The 11,249-nt window shown below is 37.0% G+C and overlaps 1 non-coding gene across 1 annotated transcript; it reads right to left on the bottom strand.

Annotated features, from left to right (window-relative positions):
- Nucleotides 1–248: 248 nt before the first annotated feature.
- Nucleotides 249–378, bottom strand: LOC139038107 (small nucleolar RNA SNORA42/SNORA80 family). The gene has a single exon (XR_011491054.1). It is a non-coding gene; the product is annotated as a small nucleolar RNA SNORA42/SNORA80 family (small nucleolar RNA).
- Nucleotides 379–11,249: the final 10,871 nt, after the last annotated feature.

Genomic DNA, 11,249 nt, shown 5'->3' with positions numbered 1-11,249 from the left:
TGCTTGTTAAAATCTTCCCACAATCTGCATCTTATTGAAATTACGTCTTCTATGGCTTTAACTTTTACTATTAATTTTTGTTTAAAATAATTTTGCCTTGCTTCTTGTCACTGAAGTTTGATAAGGACACCCGGGCTCCCACCTTGACGGCAACTCAGTCTTCAGCACTCGGCCTCGAGCAACTCAGTCTGAATATGTGCTTGGTCTGACCTGGCTTATACTTTTTTCTTTTATTCTCCTTTTTTTTCCTCTGTCAAACCACTCTAGTGTATGCAGCCTTGGGCAGAGGCCAGGCAATGGTTCAGGGCTGGTTTGCTCTGGCATGGGGCTCTATGAGAGGCCCAGGGGGACAGGCCTGCCATAAATCTAAACCAATGCATTGACCTGGCTTCTTTAACTCTGTATTTCATTATCGTTCCCTAGAGGGGCCATTCTCATTAATGATTTTATTTGTAATGCATGGACCAAACAGATTAAATCAGATCCCGTAAAAGAACTTTGGAAAAATAACAAGTGAAATATAATTCTAAATGGAGGCTACAGTCCATGGGGTTGCAAAGAGTTGGACACAATAGAGCATGCATGTGTGCACATATAGCATTGTATTAAAAGCATTTTGGTTGACTACTTAGTGAAAATTAGTATCTAAAGGAAACTATACAGGATAAACTACTTGTTTTCTTCTCCAAATATATTGCTTGGGGAAATTCAGGATGAAAGCAGAATTTAAGGATTAAAAGATATTTTTAAAAGATGTTGAAAACATCCGGCAAAATTAATGAGAGGTGTTAGATATAAAATAGACATTGTTAATGTTGTTTTACCCTTAAATATTGAATGTATATAAAGCTTTATTTATATACTATAGATGCTTCTTTTAAAATTTAACATGTTTTAAAACATGAGAAGAATTCTATCCTGATCAGGTTTGGCTAATGAAATCATATGAGAGGGTATATGGAAAAAGCTAATATTAATAGTATCCAAGAATACTGTGATTTAGGTAGAATAATTAGACTCTATTATCCCATAACCTCCACTTTCAAAAAGCTTTTAATGATTAACTCTCTTCATTGTCTGTCTGGAAAGAAAACACACACATAATTAACCTTATCAATTCTCCAGTGCAAGACTCACATCTGCTGTATCTTTTGATTTGAATAGACAGATATATTTGGTCAATTAAATTATCTGGTCAATTAAATAAGACATTTTCTTGGCAAGAGTTTTAGAATGATACAACCCAGGTAGTGAAGGACCCTTGGAGATCATAACTAAATTTTCTTAATTTAATTTTTTTCTCATTTACCATCCACAGTCTCTGATACTGGTATATACTGTAAATACATTCTAGAGTTGGGCTAATTCATTACCAAAGCAGATCAGACCATATGCCATCTCTTCACTTTGGCATCATCTGATACATCTGTGATATGTGGTGCAGATCTGGCAAGGTGATTTGCCTGCCAGGATAAGGTTTGACCTCACTTAGAAAGCAATGATTTTATTTCAGCACATTCATTGATAGATATAGTAACTTGATGAAAGTGAAAGTGAAAGTCACTCTTCATGTCCAACTCTTTGCGACCCCATGGACTATACAGTCCATGGAATTCTCCAGGCCAGAATACTGGAGTGGGTAGACTTTCACTTCTCCAGGGAATTTCCCAACCCAGGGATCAAACCCAGGTTTCCCACATTGCAAGCATATTCTTTACCAGCTGAGCCACAAGGGAAGCCCAAGAGTAATGGAGTGGGTAGACTCTCCCTTCTCCAGATGATCTCCCTGACCCAGGAATCGAACCAGGGCCTCCTGCATTGCAGGAGGATTCTTTACCAACTGACCTATCAGGGAAGGTAACTTGATGAAAGCCTTTTAATTCCATAATATGGCTTCTACTTTGGGAAATCACAGAATGCTTCAGATTCATGTGTGCAATTGGAAATACATGGTATAATGAAATCAGGTAAGACTAATGATATCAGATAAGATAAATATTAGTCAAGTCTCCCTTTGCTCTGATTTGAATAGAAAAGAAAAAAAAAAACCCATAAGCCTTCCTTCAAAAAATTTTCACTTTTTTTCACTATGTCTTTATACTTGTTCTAAAGATACACAAGTTCTAAATTATCTGTATAAAATAGTTTCTGTATTTGATGTTTTCCTGTCACTCCCATTGACATTAACATACAAGGAGATCTGGGTGTCCAAAATCAAAATACAGTTAAAAACAAAACAACAGTAACAACAGAATTTTTTTTTCAATATTAAGCCATAGATAAGGTCAATTCACCAGTAGCAGTGCTTAGGTCAGTCAGTCAATTCAGTTGCTCAATCGTATCTGACTCTTTGTGACCCCATGGACTGCAACACGCCGGGCTTCCCCGTCCATCACCAACTCCCGGAACTTGCTCAAGCTCATGTCCACTGAGTCGGTGATGCCATCCAATCATCTCATCCTCTGTTGTCCCCTTCTCCTCCTGCCTTCAATCTTTCCCAGTATCACAGTCTTTTCCAACGAGTCAGTTTTTTACATCAGGTGGCCAAAGTATTGGAGTATTGGAGTGCTTAGGTACCAAGCCAGTAAATCAGTTTACTTCCCCAAAAAGATAATAAAAAGATATTTAAAAAGAAACATCAGGAAAAAAAGACATTTTTTTTTTACATAAGAATATAGAAAAGAAGATGTTAAAATGGTATGATATGCAAATGTTGGTTTTACCCTTTCTTTTGAGGCCATGATTTTCCTAAAACTATTTCAATGTTTCACTGCAGTGTATTGCACCTTGTGTTAAGTTCAAGTACAAAGCTAAGTGTGGAGTAAAGTTGAAAATTAACATGAGGGCTGTTCTTGGGTTGATCTGTAGTGGGTGAGTATGCACATGTGTGTAAATATATTTTCTGTATAAATATATTTTTAATGATAATATTAAATATCATTCATTTGCTAAAAAGATTAATGCAAAAATAGAAGATGATAAAAATGGAATTTTATAATTTGCAAGACTATACATACTCAAATTCCTTTTTGAAACAAAAGAATGAACCTTTGGTTTTAGCTAAAGAAGTTTGAAAAACTTAAAGAGAGTGAACTGATATCTAATTATTTTAAAATAAGGAATTTCAATTTAGAAAGTGAGATACACAGAAGGCTCCCTGGGCCGGCCAAATTAAAGTTTGGATTTTTCATTAGTTGCTTGCTATTTTTCAATTATTTTCAATAATGTGTGGTGTATAAAATCTCAGCAAGATGCAGTGCAGGCTTTGGGAATGAGTGTTTGAAGACCACACATACCTGGAGCATCATGGTGATCCAAGTGGCTGTAGGAGCCCTTGAGATTTCAGCTGCTCACGTGAATCTCCTGACCTGGGAGGAAATGCCCGCAAATGAAAGGTATCAAGTGAGTGTGGGTTTTGTCACCCAGTGGTGTCTGACTCTTTGTGACCCTGTGGAGTATAACCTGCCAGGTTCCTCTGTCCATGGAATTTTCCAAGCAAAAATAGTCTGTCATAACACACTCTGTGTTCAAGGAGTGGATTGTGGTATCTTAGAAAACTGCACTTTCACGAGCAGTCTTGTGTCTGTTGCCTTGTAATGTTTGCTTCAGAGTTGAGTAAGCAGAAGTGTTACTCTAAAAGACAAAATATTCACTCAGACTCCTTATTAGAACTCGTAATAACCACTTAAAGACTTCAGTTAATCATGTTGACAGGAGGACCAAATGGAAGCTAGACTTATGTGAGACTTTCACAGCTCTCTTTAGAGATAAAGGGAAATTACTCACATTTTAGGGCTCATCAAATTTCACAAATGGAGTTATTTGCCCTTCAGCTCCTCAGCTGAATGTGAAAATATTTTCACCTCATATCATTTGATGCTAACTCCCTTCACATTTCTTTATACTAGAATAATGCCTTTTGTAGGTTGTTTTACTTTTTCTACAATTGGAGAAGATACTACTACTATATAATTTCATTGGCTTTCTAAAGGTTTGTGTGTGTGTGTGTGTGTGTGTGACAGAGAGAGAGAGAGAGAGAGAAATATTTAGGCTTAAACTATCTATAGATAATAGCACTTTAAAGAGAACATGAATTATATTTGTAATCTGAGAAACTACATCTTGGATCAAATGTCTCTCAATAAATTGTGCAATTATAATCCATGGACACATAATTTAAATATTATCTGCATTAGATTGAAGAGACTGTGATAATTATTTCAGACTTAAAATGATTAAAAATCTTAACATTCTCCAAAGCCAAAGAAGAAGGAATAGGTGTATGCACCAGATTCTCTATCACTGAATCACTTGGGAAAGCCCCACGTATGTGTATGTACACATACATATGAAAGAGAGAGATTAGCAGAAATTGACTCACACATTTATGAAGACTGAGAAGTCTCACAATTTATTATCTATAAGCTAGAGACCCCCAGGAAAACAGATGATGTAATTTAGTACAAACCCTAGGGTAAGAGAAGAGGAGATGAGATGTTTCAGCTCAAGGAAAAAAAAAGGACCAAATTCTTCTTCTTCCACCTTTTGTTCTAGTAAGGTCCTAGTGGACTGAATGTCGCACATCTATATTGAGGAGGGCAATCTACTGAGTTCATTGATTCAAGTGTAATCTTATGTGGAAGCATCTTCATTGACACACCTAGAAATAACATTTAATCTGGGTACCTTGCGGCCAGTCCAGTTGACATATATAATTAATAATTACAAATCCACCCCTTGTCAACTTGACACCCATATGCATCTCCTTGTGCACATGTGTGCTAATTTGCTTCAGTTCTGTCTGACTCTTTGCGACCCTATGGACTGTAGTCCTCCAGTCTCTTCTGTCCATGGGATTCTCCAGGCAAGAATACTGGAGTGTGCTGCCGTGCCTTCCTCCAGGGGATCTTCCTGACCCAGGGATCAAACCCACGTCTTTTATGTCTCTTGCATTGGCAGGAAGATTCTTTACCACTAGCACCACTGGGGAAATCCTTTTAATGTATCTCCTAAACCATACTTAATTTACAAATAAAGAAATAGCAATAATGTTGCCTAACATACTACATCTATCCTTCATCCAACCAAAAGTGTACTAACTCATTCTTTAGAAGGGGAAGTAAAGTCTTTTAGTGATGTCTGTTATTCTTGACATCCCATAAGTTAGATACTCTGATATAGAATTGATGTGTATATATATATATATATATATATATATATATATATATATATGTACTTAGTCACTCAGTCATGTCCGACTCTTTATGATCCCGTGGTCTGTAGTATGCCAGCCTCCTCTGTCCATGGGGATTCTCCAGGCAAGAATACTGGAGTGAGTTGCCATGTCCTCCTCCAGGAGATCTTCCAAACTCAGGGTTCGAACACAGGTCTCCTGCATTGCAGGCATATTGTTTACCAGCTGAGTGAGCTACCAGGAAAGCCCAAAGTGTTGCATATATATATATATACATGTATACACACACACATACAAATGAAAAGTGAAAGTGAAGTCACCCAGTCGTGTATGACTCTTCGCGACTCCATGGAATGTAGCCCATGGAATTTTCCAGGCAAGAGTACTGGAGTGGGTTGCCATTTCCTTCTCCAGGGGCTCTTCCTGACCCAGGTATCAAACCCGGGTCTCCCACATTGCAGGCAGAGGCTTTACCTCTGAGCCACCAGGGAATATGTATATAGTGAAAGTATTAGTCGCTCAGTCTTGTCCGACTCTTTGCGACCCCGTGGATTGTAGCCCACCAGACTCCTCTGTCCATGGAATTCTCCAAGCAAAAATACTGCAGTGGGTTGCCATTCCTTTCTTCAGGGGATCTTCAGGACCCAGGGATCGAACCTGGGTCTCTTGCATTGCAGGCAGATTCTTTACCGGCTGAGCCACCAAGGTGTGTGACAATAAGATAAGGAGGAAATCCTCATGACAATTATAGTCCTCACTTTTGTGAAAGTCACTCAGTTGAGTCTGACTCTTTGTGACCCCATGGACTATACAATTCATGGAATTCTCCAAGGCAGAATATTGGAGTGGGTAGCTGTTCCCTTCTCCACAGGATCTTCACAACCCAGGGATCGAATCCCGGTCTCCTACATTGCAGGCAGATTCTTTACCAGCTGAGCTACAAGGGAAGCCCAAGAATACTGAAGTGAGTAGCCTATCCCTTCTCTAAGGGGTCTTCCAAACCCATGAATTGAACTGGGGTTTCCTGCATTGCAGGTGTATTCTTTACTAGCTGAGCTACCAGAGAAGCCCCCTCACTTTTGTCACTGAATTCTATTGTAATTGTGGTGATTCAGAGCATATACAACTTTCTGGAGAACCTTGCACCGTCCCTGCAAGGTATTACTACATATCTGGCATTGTAACTAAGTCTTCAAAATGGTATTTCATTATTCTAACAAGCCCACTACTTCAAGATGGTGGGGTACATATTAAAATCAGTGAATTCTATGAGCATGGGCCCATTGCTGCACTTCTACTATTGTAAAGTGAAGTCCTTGATTCAAAACAATGCTGTGTGGAATGCATTAGTGGTACATAAGCCACACTGTTAAGTCAATGGATGGTAGTTTTGGTGAAAGCATTGAGCACAAGAAAGATAAGTCCATATCCTGAGGAAGTGTCTATTCCAGTAACAGCAAAATGCTGTCCCTTTCACAGTGAAAGTGGTTCAGTGTAATCAATCTTCCACCAGTAACTGACTGATCACCCCAGGAATGGTGTCACATCAAGTGCTTCTGTTGGTATCAGATTGATTGCTCAACAGAGATCATAGCCAAGCATGGCCTCAGTGAGTAGGAGTCCGTATTTTTGAGTTAATGAATGATCTCTATTCCTATTGTGTTTACACACAGTGTTAAATAGTGATGTCAATAGCAGTGATGAAAGCAGCCCATTTTTGACTGCTTTCTGATTTTAAAGAGAAAGCACTGTCTTTCACCACTTTGTTTGATTTTATATGTGATTTAGATATCATTGTGCATATTAATCATATACCATTCTGTATGATTTTAAATTCATAAATGCTTTTCATGATGTTGAGGAAGTTTCCTTCTTTTTCTAGTTTTCAGTGTGTGTGTGTGTTTTAGCACAAAACGGTGTTATAATTTGTCAAATGCTTTTAATGCATCAACTGAATTAATCCTGTGCCTTTCCCCTTCCCCCATCATTTCATGGATTGATTTTTTTTTACACTGAAATACTGTTTCTTGCTATGAGTTTCATTTAGTCATGGAGTATATAGTGCTTTAATATGTTGCTGGATTCAGTTTGTTGAGGTTTTAATTTAGGATTTTGGCATCTATATTTATTAGTAATATTAATCTGTAGTTTTCTTGTACTTTCACTCACTTTCTACTTTTGTATCAGGGTAATATTGACCTCACAGAATGGGTTAGGAAGGGTTCTCCTCTCTCTCTCTCTCTCTCTATCTCTATCTATATATATATTCTCCTCTCTCTCTCTCTCTCTCTATCTATCTATCTATCTATCTATCTATCTATCTATATATATATATATATACAGGATGAATTTGGAAAGGATTAGTGTTACTCCCTTTTCAAATGTTTGGTAGAATTTACCAGTGAAGCTGACTTATCCTGTGCTTTATCTTTAAGAAGGTGCTGATCATCATTTCAATCAAATTACCTGTAATAGGTCATTTCAAATTTTCTATTTCTTCTTGAATCAGTTTTGGTAAGTATACATTTATAAGAATTTATTTATTTGATCTAGTTTATTTAAGTTGTTGGCATATAATTGTCCACAGTATTCTCTTATAATCAGTATTACTTCTGTAAGTTTGATAATAATGCCCCTATTTTCTTTTCTGATAAGTTATTTGGCATCTTTCATTTTTACAGGACTTCCCTGATAGCTCAGGTGGTAAAGAATATACCTGCAAGCAGGAGACTCTGGTTCGATTCCTGGGTCGGGAAGATCCACTGGAGAAGGGATAGTCTACCCACTCCAGTGTTCTTGGGCTCCCTTTAATCAGCTGGTAAAGAATCTGCCTGCAGTGTGGGAGACCTGGGTTCCATCCCTGGGTTGGGAAGATCGCCTGGAGAGAAAGGCTACCCACTCCTGTATTCTGTCCTGGAGAATTCCATGGACTGTATAATTCATGGGATTGCAAAGAGTCAAACAGGACTGAGCAACTTACACTCGACTTACACTTTTTATTTTTTTCATTTTTATAGTCAATCTAGTTAAATGTCAATTCTTGTGATTTTTTAAAAGAATAAGATTTTTACTTTTAAGTCCCTTCTATTACTTTTATAACACCTATTTCTTTTACTTCTACCCTAATTTTTTATTTTATTTTCTTTTAATCATTTTGGGTTTAGTTTTCTCTTCTTTTTTATTCCTTTAGGTGTACAATTAATTATTAATTTGAGACGTTCTTTATTAGCATGTTTTATAGCTATAAATTCCCTTAGCACTGATATCACTGCATCCTATAAATTATGGTTTACCGTATTTTAATTTATTCTTCTCTATTTTGTAATTTTTTATGATTTCTTATTTGACGCACTGGAGTTTAAAAATGTGTTGGCTAATTTCCATACATTTGTGTTTAATTTTAATTTTTATTAATTTCTACATTCATCTAATTGCCATTTGAAAGGTCACTTCATTTCAATTGTTTTAAATTTATTGAGACTTGTGTTGTGCCCTAATATAAAGCTTATCCAGTAGGATGTTCCATGCACGTTGAATAGAATAAGTGTTCTGCTGTTTGTCAAAGTGTTCACTATATACAGTCAGTTACATCTAGTTGGTGTGTAGTGTAGTGTTTCAGGTTCTCTATTTTCTTACCAATCTTCTTTCTAATTATCATAAGCATTTCCTAGACCCATTATTTACTGTACAGTGGAAGGAGAAGAAATGAATTCCATGTGTGCTTATGCTTTCTAGAAACTTCTAATTTCATTGTAGAGAAAAGACAGATGGAGCAATTAACATAAAATCAAATGCAGCATAGGAATAAGAGATAAAATTCACATGAGTTACTGCTGGTGTGGTGTTAATAGCTTTGGATGAAAGGAGTTAGAAATACAGAAAGAAGAGACCACATAGATTTCATGATGAACAGTGAAATGTATCTGCATTTTGAAGGATGAAACACACTTATAAGGCAGTCTTGAAGAGTCAATGCTAGATATTATTGAAAGAAAATACACATAGAGAGCATCTTTATTCTGTGAATTAAGAACTAAACTTATATAAAAGTGTCTTAGAAAATTCTTCCCATATTCTGTGCATCCACTATATCCTAATGCCTGCAAATATCCTAGAATTTTACTATATTAAAATAATATATTTATGTGTCTTTCATTTTCACTGCATCGTGGATGTTTTCAAAACAAGGAACATGCTTGACTTGTTTGTTTATCTAATGCTTTGTATGGGATATAGTAATTTATATGAAAAACTAAACAAATCTCAAGTGGTTAAATAAATAACCAACATAGGCCATTGGAAAAAGGCAGAAGTGGAAACTCAGATCATCTTGGAAATGAAAGCCCATAATATTTTCACTAAAATATGCTGCTTCTAAAAAGCATATACTAAAAATATACAGATAATTAAAGCTCTCTTGCCTAAGACTCTTGCCTGTAGACTATGTGGATCTAATATACTTATCTGGGAAGACACCAAAGAGAAAAATGACCTAAATTACTACCTCAGTAGAAAGCCAAGACTGAATCAAGTAGTACATGAGCAGATGGAGAAGAGGTATCCAGAAGTATTTTGGTCTTCTTGAAAAAGAGAATGACCTTGAAGGATGGTTGAAATAGAAAATAAAATTGCATAACTCACTCTGAGTTTCGGGAGAGGACCAAAACAGAAATCATAGGTCTGTCAAACATGTCTGCTTTGCTGAATCAGCTACTTTTTCAAAGAGATTTCTGGTCCTCAGTAAGTACTATTTTAGAAAGAAGAAAATCTTCAAATTGTAATCATTGGCAGGTGTTTTTTTTTTTTTCCTTCCCAGATCAGTGGGAGGATAACAATTAGATTGTGGCTACTGCTGTGTGAGTACCATCTTGAACTGCCCCCTCCTCTGATACAGTCTCGTTTGGGGGTTGTTGCATGCTGTTTCTGGGAGCCAAATAATTAGCAACATGGAACCAAGCCAGAGGAGGTCAATTGGGCTGTGTTGTATGCTTGATGCTGATTTCTAAGGTCCTGTGGTCGAACAGTTGTAAATTAAGACATCTGGCACACATAGAGCGTAAGTATATCAGAACCTCCCACTTACCCAATCAATTAAAAATACATATTTTTTAAAGAAAGTAAATGAACCATCTTTCAGAGCTGCTTCTGGTTCTATCAGAGAATTTAGAGAGCTGTAGACATTACTCAGTTTCTGTGCTATTTACCAATTTTTCCAAATCCACAAGTTGTTCATTGGTTGACTTCCATAGTGCTCAGTTGCTTAGTTGTGGCCCCATGGACTGTAGCCCACCAGGCTCTTATGTCCATGAAATTTTCCAAGCAAGAATACTGGAGTGATTGACATCCCCTTCTCCAGGAGATCTTCGCAACTAAGGGATGGAACCTGGGGTCTCCTGCACTGAAGGAAGATTCTTCACTGTCTAACCCCCAGGGAAGGATAGTTTGTCCAGATACCATTGTGGGAGTTGCTTTAGGCTGAAAGATCTTTTATTTGTGACTTTGAAAGAAACCTAATTTGGTGGCATATCTTCTTTGTATGAAAATAAAAGAAGTTAGGCACTGAGAGTTAAAAAAAAAATGAGAAACATGTGCCTCCCTATGAAAACCTGCATTCCTATCTACGTAGTTGAGCCTAAGGACACATAGATCCACATGCTGCTTCCCAATTAATCATGACTACTTGGCTTGAATGCTTAATAGCTATGACCATAGAGCTGCAGTTTGCTGCTCTTTAATCAATTTAGCCAAGCTTTAATTCTAATTGCCACTGAATTAAAATGATACATTTTAATGTAAAAGAACACCCTGATGTGACTGCTCTTCAGAATGGAGTTTTATATTTGCATTTTTGACTGTTGCTATGAAAATTAATAGATACACCTTATTCAAAAGACCATATAATTATAGGTATTAGTCATAGGAAAATCTGAAATGATTTTTATTTTTTCATTCAACAGGCATTTATTGAGCACCAATATTTGCAGGCAGTGATCTGGACACTGGTGAGTGAACTGTGAACCAGAAACTTCAGCCCTGACAAAGCTTGCTTCCTAGA

This window comes from Odocoileus virginianus, chromosome 13 (assembly GCF_023699985.2).
Source record: "Odocoileus virginianus isolate 20LAN1187 ecotype Illinois chromosome 13, Ovbor_1.2, whole genome shotgun sequence".
Taxonomy (NCBI): domain Eukaryota; kingdom Metazoa; phylum Chordata; class Mammalia; order Artiodactyla; family Cervidae; genus Odocoileus; species Odocoileus virginianus.
This window is presented reverse-complemented; position numbering and strand designations above follow the sequence as displayed.